Source organism: Macaca thibetana, chromosome 1 (assembly GCF_024542745.1).
Source record: "Macaca thibetana thibetana isolate TM-01 chromosome 1, ASM2454274v1, whole genome shotgun sequence".
In the NCBI taxonomy this organism is placed as follows: Eukaryota; Metazoa; Chordata; class Mammalia; order Primates; family Cercopithecidae; genus Macaca; species Macaca thibetana.
The window spans coordinates 110,260,172-110,280,106 of NC_065578.1; the positions used below are offsets into that span (position 1 = coordinate 110,260,172).

Consider the following 19,935-nt stretch of genomic DNA (forward strand, 5'->3'; position numbering starts at 1 on the left):
TCTACCAGATGTATAAAGAAGAGCTGGTACCATTCCTACTGAAACCATTCCAAAAAATTCAGGAGGAGGGTCTCCACTCTAACTACTTGTATGAGACCAGCATCATCCTAATACCAAAACCTGGCAGAAACAAAAACCAAAAAAGAAAATTTCAGGCCAATATCCCCCATTAACAGAGACACAAAAATCTTCTACAAAATGCTAGCAAACTGAATGCAGCAGAACATCAAAGAGCTAATCCACCTGATTAAATAGGCTTTAACCCTTGGTTGCAAGGTTAGTTCAACATACACAAATCAATAAATGCAATTCATCACATAAATAGAACTGAAAACAAAAACCACAGAATTACCTCAAAAGATACAGAAAAGGCTATTGATAAAATTCAACATCCCTTCATGTTACAAACCCTCAACAAGCTAGGCATTGAAGGGACATACCTAAAAATAATAAGACCCGTCTATGACAAACCCACAACCAACATCATACTGAACGGGCAAAAGCTGGAAGCATTCCCCTTGAGAACTTCAACAAGACAAGGATGCCCACTCTCATCACTCCTATTCAAATAGTACCGGAAGTCCCAGTCAGAGCCATTAGGCAAGAGAAAAAAATAAAAGCCATCCAAATAGGAAGAGAGGAAGTCTAACTATCCTTTTCTGCCAACAATATGCTTCTATACCTAGAAAACCCCATAGTCTCTGCTCAAAAGCTCCTAGATCTGATAAACAACTTCAGTAAAGTTTCAACATATATAAAACCAATGTATAAAAATCAGTATCATTTATATACATCAACAACTTCCAAGCTGAGAACCAAATCAAGAATGCAACCCTATTCACAAACACCACAAAATGAATAAAGTACCTAGGAATATAGTTAACCAGGGAGGTGAAAGATCTCTGCAATAAGAATTACAAAACATTGCTCAAAGAAATTAGAGATGATGGAAACAAATGGGAAACATTCCATGCTCATAAACTGGAAGAGTCAATATTGTTAAAATGACCATACTGCCCAAAGCAATTTGCAGATTCTATGCTATTCCTATCAAACTACCTACACTATTTTTCACAGGACTAGAAAAAAACTATCTTAAAATTCATGTGGAGCTAAAAACAAGCCCAAATAGCCAAGATAATCCTAAGCAAAAAGAACAAAGCTGGAAGCATCACGTTACCTGACTTTGAACTACACAACAAGGCTATCATAACCAAAACAGCATGGCACTGATACAAAAACAGACACATAGACCAAGGGAACCGAATAGAGAGCCCAGAAATATTGCTGCACACCTATAACCATCTGATCTTCAACAAAACTGACAAAAACAAGCAATATGGAAAGGACTCCATATTCAATAAATGGTACTGGGCTAACTGGCTATCCATGTGCAGAAGATTGAAACTGGACCCCTTCCTTATACCATATACCAAAATCAACTCAAGATGGATGAAATTTTAAATCTGAAACCTAAAATTTTTAAAACCCTGGGAAATAACCTAAGAAATATCATTCTGGACAAAGGCCCTGGTAAAGACTTCATGATGAAGATGTCAAAAGCAATTGTGACAAAAACAAAAATTGATAAATAAGACCTAATTAAACCAAAGAGCTTCTGAACAGAAAGGGAAACTATCAACAGAGTAAACAGACAACCTAGAGCATGGGAGGAAATATCTGTAAACTATGTATCTGACGAAGGTCTAATATTCAAATCTATAAGAAAGTTAAACTAATTAACAAGCAAAAACTAAACAACTCCATTAAAAAGTGAGCAAAGGACATGAATAGACATTTGTCAAAAGAAGTCACACATGTAGCCAACAGGCATATGAAAAAATACCCAGCATCACTAATTATTAGAGTAATGCAAATCAAAACCACAGTGAGATACCATCTCACACCAGTCAAAATGCCTATTATTAAAAAGCCAAAAAATAACAGGTGCTGGCGAGGTTTCAGAGTAAAGAGAATGCTTATACACTGTTGGTGGGAATGTAAATTAGTTTAGCCAGTGTGGAAAACAATTTGCAAATTTCTCAAAGAACATAAAACAGAACTGCCTTTTGTCGCAGCAATCCCATTACTGGGTACATATCTAAAGAAACATAAATTGTTCTATCATAAAGACACATACATGTGTATGTTCATCATAGCACTCTTTACAATAACAAAGACATGGAATCAATCTAAATGACCATCAATGGATAAAGAAAATGTGGTACATATATGCCATGGAATACTATTCAGTCATAAGAAAGAATGAGATGATGTTCTTTGCAGCAACATGGATGCAGGTAGAAGGCCTTATCCTAAAAAATGTAATGCAGGAACAGAAAACCAAATATCACATATTCTCACTTATACATGGGAGCTCAACACTGAGTACACATGGGCACGAAGAAGGGAACAACAGACACTAGGGCCTACTTGAGGGTGGAGCAGGGAAGGAGGGAGAGGATAAAAAAACTACCTATTGGTCACTACACTTATCACCTGGGTGATGAAATAATCTGTACACCAAAACCGTGTCACACGCAATTTACCTATATAATAAACCTGCAAATGTACATTTGAACCTAAAATGAAAGTTAAGAATGATGTTCTATTGCATTTTCTTCAAAACTTTACTCTTAGAGCCCATAAACAAAATCCAATGTACTACTAGTTAACTTTAATCTCTCGTTTGAAGTTTCCAATCTTATAATTCTCACAAAATCTATGCCTCCTAAACTCTAATATCCTTATGTACTTAAATAACTCTGAAATAAACTTGGAAGTTCTATCTGTATTCTCATATTTCAACAGTGATTATCTTCCAATAATAAAACAGTTAGAACTACTCACTTAGAAGGCTTTTGAAAAAGGTCTAAATGGGGACTTAATTCACAATGTCCATAAGAGGTTTTGCTATTCAGAATGTATTTTGGCCAGTACGACTGCGTAATAGTGGAGTACTCATAATTTGTATTCCCACTATTCATCTGGCCAAGTTCAAGTTTCCTAAACTCTCAGGTTCTATTATCATCTATGATGGTGATCAATATACCCTGTATTGAGAAGATCAAGCCATGAGTCTGAGCTTCTGCTAAATGCATTTTCTAAACTAGTTTGTTCAAAGTTTTTGAGCATTCTTTTGGGTTATTCAATAACATGGAGTTCCCTGACATTGTCTTATTCTCCAGTTGTTTTTGTTCTTGTCCCTGCAAATGAATTCTAAATATTTGATGGTCAGAAACAGAATTAATTCTCAATAAAATCTTATAGGTGTGGGTATAAGCGGGCATGTTTTTCTCTACCAAACCCCTAATCCCAGGAAACAGCCACCTCTAGTTGTCTGGCACTTTGAACAACTCTTCCCAGTGAAATGATGGAAAGAGGCACATTTAAGGAAAAATGTTCTCCATTAAAATGGTCATCTATTCTGCTGTGAACAATTTGTCTTGAGATAGTCTTCCTGATATTCCTAAGATTCCCCCTAATTTATCACTTCTGCCTCTGCAGACGTTCAGTCTACCTATCTCTTTTTTCCCCTTACTCTCTCTGCCTGTCCCAAAATTCTGGTTCCCCTAACTTTCAGGCCTCACATTACCTGAAACTATTGAAATATTTATAGAACACCTCTTACGTGCCAGACCCAATACCAGGCACTAAAAATACAGTCATGAGCAAGATCACCTAACATATACAGAGTAACACAGAACCTACAGAGCTGTGTTGGTTCTAGTGGGGAAAAACAATGAAAAACAAGGAATGACAGAGGGTGGAGGGATGCCTGTGGGCAATGGGAGCAGAGAGCAGGAGTAACTGGCCCTGCCTGGAGGGCTTTCTAGTGCTATGATGGAGGATGAGTAAGGAATTAGGTGAACAGGTGAGAAGATATTCTAGAGAGAACACGTGAGACAGAACTAGATTGATTTGTTTAAGCAACTCAAAGGAATTCCACATCCAGTGTTATCCAGTGTGAGGAGATCTCCGGGGTGGGGCCAGGGAAGAAATAGCCAGCTGAGAGTTTTAAGCTGGGGAGTCATGTGATTAAATTTGCATTTTAGAAGGCTCTCCTCCCTTCTTCCTGAGGACGGAGTGAAGAAACGTCCAAGCTGGTCTTGAAGGAGACTGGCATCCTGTAACACAGGTAAGAGATAAGGACTAATGTAACGTCTATGGGGTTGGAAACAGGTGGTCTGGTTTGAGAAATATTTAGGTAAAAGCATAGTTGACAGGACTTGGTGGTTGATAATAGGTGGTGGTGTGGGAGACAGAGTAGCTTAAGAAGATACCTGGTTTCTCATGAACGTGGCTGAAAGGCCAGTCAGGTCTTTCCTAGATGGTGGACATGGTGGGAGGAGCAGGCTTGAGTGTGGGGATGCCAAGTTCATCAAACTGAATTTGGATATTGGATTTGAGGTGCCTGGGAGAGAGTGGAGCTCAAATGAGAGATCATGGCATCCATATAGATTTGTGAATCTTTGGAACAGACAGAGTAATTAGAGTCATCAGAATGGGTGAGATAACTAGGAAAATATGAGTTCAGCCAGAGCCTCTTCTCAGCCCTACCACTTCAGGGATCTGTCAGCATGGCAGCAGCCCTGAGTGACAGGCAGTGATTCCAGCTGAGGAGCAGAAAGTTTTTAATAGCATTCCCTAAAGTGTAGTCACACTGAAAAAATTGTTCCCTAAGAGAAACCACACACACACACACACACACACACACAGAAACCACACACACACACACACACACGGAGTTGATGCTCAGATAAGTTTGGGGAAATCTGTATATTATTTCCCCTGCTTAGAGAATATTAAGGACTGACAAGCTCTGCAGTAAATACCTTTTTACCATCATTTAACTCAGTTTTCTCCACAAGACAGCCCTGGCTGGAGATTACTCTGGATCTGAATGTCTCAGGGTGAAGGAAGCGGGAGACAGCTAGCTTTCCCAGAGGCATGCTTCCAAGTCAGCATCACAAAGAGTGTCATCTATCTGTTCATTTATAAGATGAAAACACTGGGGCTCAGTGATTGCTTCCAGGTTTCACAGTTAGCTAGTGACATATTTGGGTTGTCACCTACTCCTTTGACCCAGTCTAAGGAAATTCCAGTGATGCAGCATAGTGAAAGTAGAAACACATTTTTCAAAATACATTGATCACAGTGTTTCTCAAAAGGCATTCTCCGTGACCTGGAATTTGAATCCTAGCTCTGACATGTCTTAGTTGTATGAGCTTGGGCAAATTTTCTAACCTCTTTGAGCCCCTGTTTTCTTGTATATAAATAAGGATGTAACAGTAACTAGTAGGATTATTATTAGATGCTACCATTAATAAACTGAGGCTGACAGATTGAGACTTGCTCAAGATCTTACGGCTAAAAGAGATAAAGCTGGAACTGAAACTCAGATCTTTGGCTCCAAATGTGGTGTTTCCTGTACTAACCAAATCATTTCTACCAGTGCCCCTGGGATTATGCCTTGGGGACTCACCTTAAGACAATCTTGCTCTTGAGACAGAGAAGTCTGCAAATGGTGTCCAATTAACTGAAGTCTAGAGACTGGCTGAAGCCAGACAGGGAATGTGAGGAGGGAGCAGAGAATCTTCAGAAAGACATTCCGAAGTCTCAGGCCTAGAAAATGTTTAGAAATATTGTTTCTTGTGTTCCCCTCCAGTCTGTCTACCTGAATAGGAAACTGGTGGTGGGGCCAGGCATGCTTATTTTTGAACAAATAAACAGTTAATTCTGAGATGCCACCTTGATTGAGAAGCACTGTCCTTTTCTAAGCAAAAATCATCGCCAAAATTACCCTAGAATCCACCACTGCTCAGAGATCTGTGCCTGAACCAACTTGGTTATGAAGTTTTCCTTTGTTTCATGAAACTAGTTTAGTGTGGGCTGTGGGAGGAAGTTTCTAAAAAGCCACTGGGGAAGGACTGAGTCTCTGAGGCGAAAGAGGGCGGACTCAGCCTCACTTCCTCCTTCTTCTCATCTGGGCTTCCTGTCGTCACAGCACGATCATATTTTTTCGCCCTTTACTTCTCCTTTTACACAAATAGCCCCGGATACCCGTGTTACCAGCCTTGTCTCAGCCACCTCAAGGATAATCACTAAATTCTGCCTAAAGGACTGAGGAACGGTGTCTGGAAAAGGTAAGGTTGATGACATTTTAACCTGGTTTGCTGTCTAATGTGGGGTAGGGCGTATTCTTAGGGGTCTCCATATACCTCGTTAGTAACCATAAAATCTCCTGCAACTTCTCTTTCGCAAATATTAAGTGCACAAAGTAAGACAGATTAGCAAGATACTAGTAACATCCCCAAAGGCAATCAGGCCAGAAATGCTTTTACTTAATCAGGTTCCCAGTATCTAAATCTCTGAGTTGAGGCATTCACACGCCTTAATTGCTACAGAGCTTGAATTACTCTGTGTAGTAATTCCTGATGCCTGGAGCTTTCTCTGCGAGATGACAATGGGGAGATTTCCTATGTGCTCTGGTTTTCAGAAAATTGGCCTTGTGATTTTAAAGTGAGGAAAGAACCCACAGGCAGAGCTGTCTTTAGAAAGACAGCTAGAAGACACAGTTCTTTTTCATTTGAGAAATTTTCTAAAGTTAAGTTAGTGACTCTTCAAAGCCACTAAATAGAAAGGTGGCTAAAAATCAAAACACCAGGATGTGCTCAGTAACTGTATTTTAAAAGGTCCTTTAGACACCTCTAAAGGACGTGTAGATTGTTGGCTTTTAAGGAGCAGGAAGCGCATTGTGATCCTCAGCATTTCTCCAGATTATCCTTGCTGTACAAAACGTGACCACTGATGCATGTATAAATGCAATCCCCAAAACTTGATACTGCAGTAATTTCCAATCATGTGCTGTAACTAATGACTGAGGTTGCATGAACTCAGCAAAGTGATAGCAGAGCTTTGGTCCTGACTCTGTGACCACCATAGGAAACTCTATATAAGAGCTTTCTTCTTCCAAGACCTGTGAGAATTTCACTTGATTACGCCCTGGAGCAGAAAGGAGAAAGTTCTCTTTGACTACACCCACCCGTCTAAGAATGAGGGTTGGGAACAGGGCAGAGGGCTCTAGATTTCCAAGAGGGGTGGGGACAGGGGAGAGGGTTCTAGATTCCCAAAACACCTGAGAGCTTATTGAGCTTTGAATTAAAAAATAAAAAGCAGTCGTCTAAAACACTTTTAGAAGACACTAAAAGTGGCTTTTAGAAGAAAAAACGCTTAATAATCAAGTGTTAGGTGCCTCCTGAGGCCAGGCACTGTGCTTTGGGAATTGTGGGGGAGGGAGATGAAAAGGTAGAAGGAGAATATTTATCTAACAAACAGTCCTACTCTTAAGGAACTCCCATGGGAGATAAGAGATATCATACTATGCATGTGCTTTGGAAGAAAGCTGAGAAAAAGCAGACTCCTAGCTGCTGGATAAACAAAGAGGTTTTGCTTTCTCAATCTTGAGGAGAATCTGTACTATTTTGAAATTGTGGTTGAATGGGAGCAAAGACTGAACTGAAACATTATTTCCTGTGATGTTTCCTGTGTGGGTCAGTTAAGAACATTTAACTTTTAAATGAAAGGATTGGGTACCTTTACATTCATGAGGAATGATTCCGAGTCCATGCCTTCACAGCTATGGTTACCACCACCTAAGTGACCTCACCTTTGTTCACTGACAAGAGGCACAAACTGGAAAGGATGAAGTCTGTCAGTCCTTCCTTTTTTATGCCCTCTGATTGACCCCTGACTGCACAGAGGCCCTTGGACTGCGGTTCTCCTTTCCCACTCCTACCCCATGGCCAGATATGGCACTCGGTGCTGGAGATACAGGATAACAGAGAAGATTATCATCTGAAAGGAGTTGTACAGTTTATTGTGGACTACAATCACAGCAATATACAAATACAGTGCAATGTGCTCTTTTCTATAATAGATGGAGAATGTGCACAAACTGTAGGAGGAGTTAAGAGTGTGCCAAAGAATCCCTGGAGAGGTGACTGGTGGGTTCACTTTCACAGAAGTATGGGTTTGCTATGGAGACATTCTAGACCAAGGGTGCTGTATATTCAAATTCAAAGAAGTGTGTACCTCCAGGCATGTTAGAAATGAGAGCGAGCAAGTGAGACTGCAGTGTAACACACCGTGCTTACAGAGTCACATGAAGTGGAAAGTCCTTTCTCCTACTTGGCACCAGAAAGTGGAGGGCAAGATCACTGACCAGGCAGGTCCTAGGTCCAGCTCTGGGTGGGGCTATGCCCACCATGTTCACACGACAGAATTGATGGGATGTGGGGTTGAAATGAGGGAGAAGAGGCAGGTTTTTCCCTCCTCAACCTAGATTTTCACTTAGAGCAGAAGGAAGGGTGGAGCTTCTTGTGAGGTTACAGCCATTGTTTTCAGCTTAGCTTCTGTTCCAGGAAGTACTGCACTGATTCAGTTATAGTGGTTTGTTTTGCGTTCCTAGATTAGTCAGCCCAGGGCACTTCTTGTACTGAGCAAGCATCCACTATGTGTAAATCACCCTGGGCCCTAGAGACTGGGCACCTGTCGTCAGGAAGCTCCCAGGACCCATCTGCCACTGCAGGTGCAGGGCACTGAAGCAAAGTAACTCAGAGAAACCAGACAGCTGTGCAGACCAGGACAGCATGGCTGCTGGGGCAGAGGAGGGAAGGATTGAGGTGGAGGTTGGGTGGCCAGTTTGGGAAGGCTGACTGGAGGTAGCTTCTGGAAAAGAGAAAGACATGCATTTGCAAAGTCAGTGAATGACCACTCAGAGTAAAGGCCAGGAATCTCTATGCTGAGAGTTAGAGGTGAGTGCTCTCTCTTCATTATCCATTTCATAAGCACACAGCAGAATTTCTTTTTTTTTAAAATTATACTTTAAGTTCTAGGGTACATGTGCACAATGTGCAGGTTTGTTACATATGTATACATGTGCCATGTTGGTGTGCTACACCCATTAACTCGTCATTTACATTAGGTATATCTCCTAATGCTATCCCTCCCCGCTCCTGCCTCCCCATGACAGGCCCCTGTGTGTCATGTTCCTCTTCCTTTGTCCAAGTGTTCTCATTGTTCAGCTCCCACCTATGAGTGAGAATATGCAGTGTTTGGTTTTCTGTCCTTGTGATAGTTTGCTGAGAATGGTGGTTTCCAGTTTCATCCATGTCCCTACAAAGGACATGAACTCATCCTTTTTTATGGCTGCATATATTACATGGTGTATATGTGCCACATTGTCTTAATCCAGTCTATCATTGATGGACATTTGGGTTGGTTCCAAGTCTTTGCTATTGTGAATAGTGCTGCAATAAACATATGTGTGCATGTGTCTTTATAGCAGCATGATTTATACTCCTTTGGGTATATACCCAGTAATGGGATGGCTGGGTCAAATGATATTTCTAATTCTAGATCCTTGAGGAATCGCCACACTGTCTTCCACAATGGTTGAACTAGTTTACAGTCCCACTAACAGTGTAAAAGTGTTCCTATTTCTCCACCTCCTCTCCAGCACCAGTTGTTTCCTGACTTTTTAATGATTGCCATTCTAACTGGTGTGAGATGGTATCTCATTGTGGTCTTGATTTGCATTTCTCTGATGGCCAGTGATGATGAGCATTTTTTCATGTGTCTGTTGCCTGTATGCATGTCTTCTTTTGATAAATGTCTGTTCATATCCTTTGCCCACTTTTTGATGGGGTCATTTTTTTTTCTTGTAAATTTGTTTGAGTTCTTTGTAGATTCTGGATATTAGCCCTTTGTCAGATGAGTAGATTACAAAAATTTTCTCCCATTCCGTAGGTTGCCTGTTCACTCTGATGGTAGTTTCTTTTGCTGTGCAGAAGCTCTTTAGTTTAATTAGATCCCATTTGTCTATTTTGGCTTTTGTTGCCATTGCTTTTTAGACATGAGGTCCTTGCCCATGCCTATGTGGTATTGCCTAGGTTTTCTTCTAGGGATTTTATGATTTTAGGGCTAACATTTAAGTCTTTAATCCATCTTGAATTAATTTTTGTATAAGGTGTAAGGAAGGGATCCAGTTTCAGCTTTCTACATATGGCTAGCCAGTTTTCCCAGCACCATTTATTAAATAGGCAATCCTTTCCCCATTTCTTGTTTTTGTCAGGTTTGTCAAAGATCAGATGGTTGTAGATATGTAGTATTATTTCTGAGGACTCTGTTCTGTTCCATTGATGTATATCTCTGTTTTGGTACCAGTACCATGCTGTTTTGGTTACTGTAGCCTTGTAGTATAGTTTGAAGTCAGTTAGTGTGATGCCCCCAGCTTTGTTCTTTTGGCTTAGAATTGTCTTGGCAATATGGGCTCCTTTTTGGTTCCATATGAACTTTAAAGTAGTTTTTTCCAATTCTGTAAAGAAAGTCATTGGTAGGCCGGGCGCGGTGGCTCAAGCCTGTAATCCCAGCACTTTGGGAGGCCGAGGCGGGCGGATCACAAGGTCAGGAGATCGAGACCACAGTGAAACCCCGTCTCTACTAAAAATACAAAAAATTAGCCGGGCGCAGTGGCGGGCGCCTGTAGTCCCAGCTACTCAGGAGGCTGAGGCAGGAGAATGGCGGGAACCCGGGAGGCGGAGCTTGCAGTGAGCCGAGATCGCGCCACTGCACTCCAGCCTGGGCAACAGCGTGAAACTCCGTCTCAAAAAAAAAAAAAAAAAAAAAAAAAAGTCATTGGTAGCTTGATGGGGATGGCATTGAATCTATAAATTACCTTGGGCCATATGGCCATTTTCATGATATTGATTCTTCCTATCCATGAGCATGGAATGTTCTTCCATTTGTTTGTGTCCTCTTTTATTTCACTGAGCAGTGGTTTGTAGTTCTCCTTGAAGAGGTCCTTCACATCCCTTGTAAGTTGGATTCCTAGGTATTTTATTCTCTTTGAAGCAATTGAGAATGGGAGTTCACTCATGATTTGGTTCTCTGTTTGTCTGTTATTGGTGTAGAGGACTGCTTGTGATTTTTACACATTGATTTTGTATCCTGAGACTTTGCTGAAGTTGCTTATCAGCTTAAGGAGATTTGGGGCTGAGACGATGGGGTTTTCTAAATATATGATCATGTCATCTGCAAACAGGACAATTTGACTTCCTCTTCTCCTAATTGAATACACTTTATTTCTTTCTCCTGCCTGATTGCCCTGGCCAGAACTTCCAACACTATGTTGAATAGGAGTGGTGAGAGAGGACATCACTGTCTTGTGCCAGTTTTCAAAGGGAATGCTTCCAGTTTTTGCCCATTCATTATGATATTGGCTGTGGGTTTGTCATAAATAGCTCTTATTATTTTGAGATACATTCCATCAATACCGAATTTATTGAGAGTTTTTAGCATGAGGGCTGTTGAATTTTGTCAAAGGCCTTTTCTGCATCTATTGAGATAATCATGTGGTTTTTGTCTTTGGTTCTGTTTATATGTTGGATTACGTTTATTGATTTGTGTATGTTGAACCAGCCTTGCATCCCAGGGATGAAGCCCACTTGATCATGGGGGATAAGCTTTTTGATGTGCTGCTGGATTCGGTTTGCCAGTATTTTATTGAGGATTTTTGCATCGATGTTCATCAGGGATATTGTTCTAAAATTCTCTTTTTTTGTTGTGTCTCTGCCAGGCTTTGGAATCAGGATGATGTTGGCCTCATAAAATAAGTTAGGGAGGATTCCCTCTTTTTCTGTTGATTGGAATAGTTTCAGAAGGAATGGTACCAGCTCCTCCTTGTAACTCTGGTAGAATTCGGCTGTGAATCCGTCTGGTCCTGGACTTTTTTTGGTTGGTAGGCTATTAATTATTTCCTCAGTTTCAGAGGCGGTTATTGATCTATTCAGGGATTCAACTTCTTCCTAATTTAGTCTTGGGAGGGTATATGTGTCCAGGAATTTATCCATTTCTTCTAGAATTTCTAGTTTATTTGCGTAGAGGTGTTTATAGTATTCTCTGATGGTAGTTTGTATTTCTGTGGGGTCGGTGGTGATATCCCCTTTATCATTTTCTATTGTGTCTATTTGATTCTTCTCTCTTTTCTTCTTTATTAGTCTTGCTAGCGATCTATCAATTTTGTTGATATTTTCAAAAAACCAGCACACAGCAGAATTTCTACCCAAGCAATAGCATCAATACCTCATAGCTATGACCAAGAATTGTTGTAAAAGCAAATATGCCACAAGGATACATTTTTATAATCAGTTAAAATGAGAGTGCTATATTCCAAGAATTAGAATATTGGTACTTAAAGTGATGTTAGAGATTATTTAGATTCAAATAAAGTATCTAACTCATAATGAGAGCTCAATAAATGTGAGCTGTTGCAACTGTCCAATCTGCTTACTTTTCAAGTAAAATGACTTGTCCAAAATCATAAAATTACTTAGTAGTTATTTAGAATGTCTTCTGATTCTCTATGGCATGCTCTTGCTTCTATATTATACTATAGTCCCTTTCCTAAGAGATTTTTTATTAAGTAGGCATCATTAGACTATTCTTCATTTACATAAATTCTTAGTGCATTTTAACATAAACAAACATAAAAATACAGCTTACTTGTAAATGTAATTGATCCTAAGCCACTATGCTAGAAAACTAAACACTAGAAAAACTAAATATATATTTTATTTTCCAAATATTTTTGTTTGGCCTTTTCTATTTCAGGAGAACTAGATTGAGGAATAGGGGTAAGAAATGATTTTAACACCTCATATCTTTTAAAACTTGTTAAAGTTTACTTGTTAAAGTAAATTTGAACTTATGGCTTACTCTATATCAGGAGCAAATAAAGGCATTCAAGAATTATTCCATGGTTTAGTCTTCTTAAAATAACTATTGTAGAATCTCAATATTTATAACATAGAAGACTTAAATTGTAATGATTTTGAGATGAGAATCCCTTAGATCATTTATTTATTTTCCAACTCTTTAAAAAAATTCTGACAAAATTCAGACTGATAAAAAAGTTGAAAAAATATTATTAAAAATTTCTAAATTCTTTTCACCCAGATTTCCAAAATGTTAACATTTTACTTCATTTGTTTATTCTTCTCTGGCTCTCTCATTTAAGAGTAATTAGTAACTTGATTGATGCCCTTTCCCCTAAATACCTTAGTGTATATTTCTACAAACAAATGCATTCTCTTATATGACCACTTTACAATGATCAAAACCAGGAAATTAACACTTATGCAATATAATTAACAATCTATGGATTTTATTCAGATTCCACCAATTACCTCATTAATATTCTTTATAGCAAAAGGAAATTTCTAGTCATGCATTGCCTTCAACTCTAACTTTTGTCTCCTTTAGTCTGGAACACTTCCTGCGTTTTTCTTGCCGTTGATATTCCTGGAGAGTAAGGTCAGTTCTTTTTTAGAATGTTTCTCCATTTGAGTTTATCTGATGCTTCCTCATGATTAGATTCAGGTTATTTAAATTTTTGATAGGAATACCAACAAAGTGGCTTTTCTTATCCCACAAAGAGTCTTGCTTAATCTGAGCACAGCCATGGACAGGGCTCTAGCCAAGCGACCCTGTCTGTAAAGTTCTGCATATTTCTACATAGGAGGAAAGAGAATCTCTGGTCTCTTGACTCTGTAACAGTGCTAACTGTTTTAGGTGATTGTTCCTGATTTAGGGAGTAAGTTTATTAGAAGAGTCCCTGTCCCACTTCAGCTGTTAGTAGTGTCTTGCTAAGCTCCCAAATGGGAGGAAGTGAGCTTCTAAGATCATCTGGATTTGTCTTTCTTCATTTTTTCTCTCCTCTTTTCTTCTTTCTTATTTCTCTCTTCTTCTATAAATCACCAAATCTCCTCCCCTAACAGTGGCCTAGATGAAACAAAATTTTTACCAGATTACAATTTTAGGAAGGAATAAGGTAACAGACATTCCTTGATAAGTTGATGGAGAGATGAGCCGACACTAATACATGAGAGTTGATGCTTTGGCTTTGTTTTATTTTACTCCTGCTTCTTTCGCTACAACTGCTTATTGCTCTTCAAAAGGACGTACAGCCATAACTCTGATTGCATCTCAGCCACTGCTCATAGGAGTTCAAACTGCAGAGGCACAAGCTGATGAAAAATGGAAGGTCTTCTCCTGGATGCTCAACACATTGCACCAAATGAATTGGGAAGTAGCAGGCACAAAACCAGAGCCTGGGATAGTGGAAAGAGCTTGGGCTTTGGAGGCTGAAAGACCTTGGCCTTCACCCTGCCTTTGATGATTCTTAGCTGGGTGACCTTGTGCCAGTCCTTGACTTCTCTGCAGAATGGGGCTAATGACACCTATGTTGTCAGGCTGATTTGAGGATTATAAATAAGACATTTATGAGGAACTCAGTATTTTGTGGGATTCAGTGAACTATCTATTATGTATCTAAATTTGTTTGAGCAAGAAAGCCTAAATTTGGGAGCCCTCATTGGGAACAGATTTTCACTCCTATTTAGAAAAAAATTTTCTTAATCACAGCCTCAATTTTCTTTGCTAAGGAACAAAGAGTGCTACAGGCTCTGTGTAGGAAGGGATAGGGAGCCATAATTACCTCGCAAATGCTCTTGTATGTAAATTGACAAATCTGTATATAGAGAAATGTATATGGAGACGTGTCTGGAAAGATGTTTGCCAAAATGCTAATGATGGTTATCTCTGGGAGGTGGGATTTCAGAAGACTTTATGCTTTCTTCTTTATACTTTTCTTTATTTTTTAAATGTAGATTTTTTTTTTTAAGAAAGCATGCTTACATTTGCTTTCTATTGCTGGATTTTTCAACTTTTCCTAATAGATTTCAATGGAGTCAGAAATGTGTTCTAATAATATATATTCTCACTCTTAGCTTACAAAGGTGTTGCTCTACCAAATTCTTCCATTCACTGAAAGAAAATAATTATGCATCTTAAAGAAAGTGTGCTTACATTTGCCTTTTATTGCTGGGATTTCCCAACATGTCTTAACAGATTTCAGTGGAGAAAGAAATGTGTTCTAATAATGTATTCTCAATCTTAGCATACAAAGGTGTTTTTCTATTAAACACTTTTCTTCACTGAAAGGAAGTCTTACAGAAACTATACTTACATTTATTTATTTATCTTTTATTACTGAAATTTGAAATTTTCAATTTGTCCTAATAGGTACAAATGGAGAAAGAAACATGTACTTTTCTTTATTGTTTGATTTTTTAAAATTTTTTTACAAATGGCACAAGAAATCTCTTTTTAAAAGTTATGAAACAAGCAAAGGATTATTCTGGCCCCATGTATATTTTATTCCTAAAAATCTATTAGAAGCTAAGGGTTACCCTTAGGAATGGACTGGTAGGTAAGCTCTGAACTTGATCTTTCAGTGAGTATTCACTGAACAAGGCAGATACTCAGGGACTGGGCCATCCTGGAAATAGTATCTCATTTAGCCCTCAGAACAACCTCTGAGGTAAGTATTAATAGCCCTATTTCAAAGATATAGTGAAAGACAGGTTAAGCAAGTTGCCCAAGATCACACTTCTGATAAGTAGTACTACCAGAATTCAAAACTAGACCTGTCTGATTCCAAAGCTAGTGTTTATCAAACTGTGTTCCACGGAATACTATATTCTTTGAGCTGTTAATAAGTAATCTCCAACATAAAAATAGGTTTGTAGTTATATAAGTATATGTTTCTCTTTTCACAGCGCACATTAGCATATAAGAAGCTTTTCTCTTACATTGTTTTTTTCTTTATCTTGGCTTTTGTTTGAAGAGCACTTATTAATATCTCATAAGTGTAATGGTCTATGTAGCACCAAAGCTGTCTTACTGTGGCTCCAGACCAGCTTGTAACATTGGATCAGATAAGGCTGAAGATGAAGAACTGATAGAGGTTTTTTTTTTTTTTTTTTAAACTTAAAAATTTTTTAAAATAGAGACGGGGTTTCACTATGTTGTTCTGGCTAGTCTTGAACTGCTAGGCTCAAGGGCTCGTCCCACCTCAACTTCCCAGAGGTTCTTGAAGCCTCTATCCAACCTTAACCACTTCTAAGCTTGATTAAATTCAAGAGTAGATTACATGGTGCTGTTAGTCCAGGTCAAAAAAAGACAGGATGGAATTAGAAATCCACAGGTCTACCAGCTCAAGCCCATTGGAGGAAACTAAAGGATAAAGTTAATCCCTAACCTCCATGTTGAGTTGTGGAAGGTAGCCACAGCTAAGTGTAGTTTGGTCATGCAGATTTCCTGGAAACTGATGTTGGTGGTTTTTGCATAGAACCATGAGTCATGGAGCTGAGAGTCATAGACTTTGACTGTGGGAGGGGTGTCAGTTCCTCTAGATGGTAGTTGGAAGGGGTGGGAGGCTTAATCACTGCCCAGTAGCAGTGAAGAAGGGGAAAGGGAAATGGAGCAGCATTCTCTCTGGGGCCCTTATGGCATGTGGCAAAAGTAGTGACAATCTTCACCAGGTGAGAAGATTTTCTTACTCAATTTGGTATGAGTCTGGAAAGGTAGAAAGTGGGAGAGGAAGGAAGAAGAGGTTCTTCTTCCTGTCTGTGAAGGAAAGAATCAGTAGGAATGTCCCTAAGTTTGGGCACCTAGCCAGTTGGTGCTCTGTGGACAATCAGGTTACAGGGGCCTGAACTAATTGTCATAGGATACCAGGATGTTGGGGCTGATGTGATTCTAGGAGGCATCTGGCTCAATTCCTTTCTGTTACTGATGGGTAAGTTAGTTATTTGCCTATGTCCAAAACATCAGTTTATTAGTAGACTAAAAATTCAAGCCCAAGGCTCCTGACTCTGCAGTGTCATGTTCATTCCACTACATCAGATAATTCTGAGGTAATGAGGCTTTGAGAATCCAAAGATGAATAGCATAGATCTTACCCTCAAGGAGCTCATATTCTGGTGAGGGAATAGTCATTTATAAAACAGAATGGTTAGTACAATGGCAGAGGTACACAGGTATTACAGATACTCCTTAGGAGAAGTGAGGGTTGGGTGTGAACACTTAGACATAAACAGAGATGACTTCCTGGAAAAGTGACACTTGAGCTGAATCATTAGGATGATCAGTAACTAACTAGAATAAGAGACCATAAAGAAAAGGGGAAATTTCAGCAAAGAAACACATTAGCAAAGTAAAGAAGGAAGCATTAAGACAAGGATTCAATATTGCTTGCTAAATTTTAAAGTATAATACAGGGGGTGTTGCCATGAGTGTGAATTGATGGACAAGAGTAAATTAGGAGGGGCCTTTGACGTAAATGTACCCATGCATAAATCCATCACCACAGTCAAAACACTGAGCATATGCATCAGTCACTACAGATTCCTTGTGACCTTCTGTAATCCTTTTCTCTCACCCTTCCCTGCTCCCTCTATTCACCTCCTACCCTCCCCTACCTTCATCCTCAGACAATCATTGATCTACTTTCTGTTGCTATAGATTAGTTTTCATTTTCTAAAATGTTATATAACTGGAATCATACAGAATATACTATTTTTTATTTACCCTCTTTCATTCACCATGATTATTTTTACATTCACTTATGCTGTAGAGTGTAACAATAGTTCATTCTTTTTAATTGCTAAGTAGTTTCCATTGTAAAATCATACCACTCTTTATTTATACATTCACTTGTTTATGGACATTTGGGTTGCTTCCAGTTTGGGTTATGACAAATAAAACTATGAACTTTCCTGTACTAGTCCTTGTATGGACATATGCTTTCATTTCTCTTGGGTAAATACCTAGGAGTAGAATGGCTGGATCATATGATAAGTATATGTTTAACTTTGTACAAAACCAGCAAACTGCTTTTGAAAAGAGCTATAGCATTTTACATTCCCTCCAACAGTGTGTAAGAGTTCCAGTTTCACCACATCCTCGCCAACACTTGGTGTGGTCAGGTTTTGAAAACATTTTAGCCATTCTAGGAGATGTGGAGTGGTATCTTACCATGGTTTTAATTTGCATATCCTTAATGACTAATGAAGTAGAGATTTTTTTTCATGTGCTATTTGCCATCCATATAATATCTTCTTTCTTTAAGTGTCTGTTCTGATCTTTTGCCCATTTTAAAAATTGGATTGTTTATTTTCTTACCATTGAGTTTCAAGAGTTGTTTTTATACTCTGTATACATGCCTTTTATCTTCTGTGTGATTTGGAAATATTTTTTGCCTTATGTGCCTTGTCTTTTCATTCTCTTAACAGTGTCTTTTGAAGAGCAGAAGTTTTTAATTTTGAAGAAGTCCAATTTATCAACTTATTGTACTTTTGGTGTCTTATCTGAGAACTCTGTGTAATCAAGGTTGCAAATATTTTCTCCTAAATTTCCTTCTGGAGAATTATAGTTTTGGATTTTACCTTTAGATCTATGATTCACTACTAGTTATGATTTCATATGGAGAGAGGTATAAATGCAAGTTCATTTTTTGCATATTAATAGACAATTGTTCCCAGCACCATTTGTTGAAAAAAGTATTGTTCATTCTCTAATGTATTAATTTTGTATTTTTTTGAAAATCAGTTGTCCGTATACATATGGACTCTCTATTCTGTTCTCCTGATATATTTATTTAACACCAGTGCTATGCTGTCTTTATTGTTGTAGTTTTATAGAAAGTAATGTAATTAGGTAGTGTTTGTATTCCAATTTTGTTCTTTATCAAACTCATTTTTACTATTCTAAGTCTTCTGCATTCCCAAATGAATTTTAGAATTAATTGCTTGAAGTCTACAAAAAATTCTGCTGTAGTATTGATTGGGATTACAATCTATAGATAAATTTGGAAGAATTGACATCTTAAAAATATTGAATTCCTGGTAGATGGATGTGGTATATCTCTCCATTATTTGCATCTTTTCAATTTCTTTCAGCAATGTTTGTTTTTAAGTTTGCAGCGTACAATTATTTCACAACTTTTGTCAGATTTATGCCTAAGTATTTCATATATGATGCTATCATAAATGATACTTTAAAAAAATACTTGATTTCTAATGGTTACTAGTGCATAGAATGCTATTATTTTTGGTAGATTGAATCTTGTGTCTAGCAACCTTGCTACACTTACTTGTTAGTTCTAGTAGTTTTTTTTGTAGATTTATTTAGATTTTCTACAAAGACATTTATGATATCTGTGAACAAAGACAGTTTTACTTTCGTTTTCTTTCCAATTTGGATGCCATTCTTTTCATATTTCATTTGCACTGCCTAGAAACTCTAGTACAATGCCAAATAGAGTAGTTAAGAGTAAACAGACTTATTTTCTTCCTTATATAAGGGTAAGACATTTGGTATTATACCATTAAGTATGATGTTCTTAATTCTATGCCCTTCATAAATGCCTTTTATAAGTTGGCGTAAGTGTTCTTCTATTCCTAGTTTGCTAAGTTTTTATCAGAAATAGATGTTGAATTTTGTCAAATAAATTTCCTGTATCTATTCAGAAGATAATTTGTTTTCTCTTTCAGTTTGTTAATATGATTAAGTACCTTTTTCAATGTTAAAATAACCCTGCATTCCTGAGAGTAGCCCCATTTGTTCATAATTTCTTATCATTTTTCTATATTGTTAGATGTTTTTTACTAAAATCTTGTTTATGATTTTCACATCTTGTTCTGAGGAATGTTGGTCTGTGGTTTTATTTCTTGTAATATCTTTCTGCTTTTAGTAATTGAAAATTCTGGCCTCACAGGATAAGCTAGAGACTGTACCCTCCTTTTCTATTTTCTGGAAGATTTGATATAGAATCAGTATTATTTCTGCCTTACATATTTAGTAGAAATCATCAATAAGACATCCGGACTAGCAGTTTTCTTTATGGGAAGATTTTTAAACTCCAAAATCAGTTTCTTATTAGAGATAGGATTATTCAGGTTATCTATTTCTTGAGAGAGATTTGGTAATTTGTGCCTTTCGATGAGTTCATCTATTTCATCTAAGTTGTAT

The 19,935-nt window shown here is 38.1% G+C and overlaps 1 protein-coding gene across 2 annotated transcripts in view; it reads left to right on the top strand.

Annotated features, from left to right (window-relative positions):
- Positions 1 to 4,070: 4,070 nt before the first annotated feature.
- Positions 4,071 to 19,935, top strand: part of CD53 (CD53 molecule) — a 29,132-nt gene continuing 13,267 nt past the window's right edge. The window contains exons 1-3 of one of the 2 annotated variants that reach the window (XM_050746899.1): positions 4,121 to 4,138; positions 6,054 to 6,146; positions 13,324 to 13,374. The gene's annotated coding sequence lies outside the window, so the exon portion shown is untranslated. Of the gene's footprint in view, positions 4,139 to 6,053; positions 6,147 to 13,323; positions 13,375 to 19,935 lie in introns of both variants that reach the window. The other variant, XM_050746889.1, reaches the window with a different exon arrangement.